The sequence below is a fragment of the Branchiostoma floridae genome, chromosome 1 (genome assembly GCF_000003815.2).
Source record: "Branchiostoma floridae strain S238N-H82 chromosome 1, Bfl_VNyyK, whole genome shotgun sequence".
NCBI lineage: Eukaryota > Metazoa > Chordata > Leptocardii > Amphioxiformes > Branchiostomatidae > Branchiostoma > Branchiostoma floridae.
In genome coordinates, this window is record NC_049979.1 from 8013335 (window position 1) to 8014992 (window position 1658).

Genomic DNA, 1658 nt, shown 5'->3' on the forward strand with positions numbered 1-1658 from the left:
GTTTCTCGATTTTGGGTCACGTCTGGTCATTAGTTAGGCTTTGTCAGTTGACATTTTATGCTAACGCATTACGAGATATAAGGGTGTGAATTAGTATAAGAAAAAGTCTGATGAACACTTTCCGTCATACCGTCATGATTCGAACCGGTGCCATAATACCGCCACATCAAAAACATTGTTATATGGGCCTTCTCCAGATTGTCTTGAACAACTTCTGAAGTGTATATACCTTACTGATACTGTATTGGTACATCCGTGAAAACTTTCATCAGGTTGGTACGTCACTAAATAAAGAGACTCTTTTTACACAACCATTGCTTTATTCATACCGACGTTTCGGTGACCGTCTGACTTGGGAGTAGACCCAAAATGTCAAAGAAACCGAAACTCACCTTGTTTGCTGACGGATGTCCTATACAACAAGTAACAACAATGAAGCTACTTGGGAGCACCTTGGATGAGTGTCTCACGTGGGACCTCCATGTAGAAGAAACCATAAAGAAAATGGCTAGGTCCCTGGGCGCCATCAGAAGGAGTGTTGCATACTTGGATCAGTCCTTAGTGAAAATGTTAACAGAAACACTTACCTTGCAACATCTTGACTACTGTGCAGCGGTTTGGGCTTCTACTACACAAAAGAACATCACCGCACTACAAGTGATGCAGAATAAAGCAGGCAGACTTACCTTGGGAACCAACCGCACCCCGATCAAGCATATGCACAATGTCTTATCATGGTTGACTGTAAGCGAAAGACTCTATGTAAGCAGCATGTGTACATTTCACAAGGTACTCCTTGCCAGGGAGACGTCTTCATTGTACAGTAGACTACATTTGGTATCGGACCAGCATAGTTATCACACGAGACACGCGGCACGGAAAAAATTAAGAACTGAAAAACCAAAAACAAACAGCCTGAAAAAATCCTTTACATATAGAGCAGCATTAGATTGGAACAAACTATCACATGAGCTGCAAACTGCGAACACATCCAGGATTTTCAGACGGCAGCTGGTGAAACATATGCGAGACTTAGCTAAAGACACATGAGGGGCTTGATGATTATTGGATAAGGCACATGTGTTTCGTTTAATGATTTTTTATTGACATGTTGTATGTGTGTATGTTGCAAACTGTATGTGTCCAAGTATTATGCGTATTACTCCTGGAAGATTAGTTGTTGCATTGTCATTGATATGTTAACGACTAAAGGAGTGAATGAACAATAAACAATAAACAATAAACAACTAGAGTTCGGGGACCTCATACCTCCATGAAATATTCATTGCTTCTTGTGGATGTTATGTATGTTGATGGTCGGTTGTATTTGAGAGTAATGGATATTACTGCTATGGGTATCTGCTTGGAGCTAAGCCCATTAACAAACACTTAAAGCATGATGCCTGTTCCAATATATCGCAGATATAGGGGTGATTTCTGATATTATTACATCGATTATAACGACAGATACGGCGCCCAAAATCTCATCGATTCGAGCTTTCATCACACCCCACCAACACAACAAGTATGAAACCAATCCATCCAGCCGTTCTTGAGTAATCTTGTACACAGACAGACAACATAACAGAAAATATAACCTCCATTCCATGACATTTCATGGAGGTAATAAACCTTCTTCAGGGCAATTCTGACTGGTT

At 40.6% G+C, this 1658-nt stretch overlaps 1 protein-coding gene across 2 annotated transcripts in view; it reads right to left on the minus strand.

Annotated features, from left to right (window-relative positions):
• The window catches only part of LOC118418808 (countin-1-like), an 11026-nt gene that overhangs the window by 7522 nt on the left and 1846 nt on the right, over positions 1–1658 (minus strand). The gene's annotated exons all lie outside the window — the stretch shown is intronic.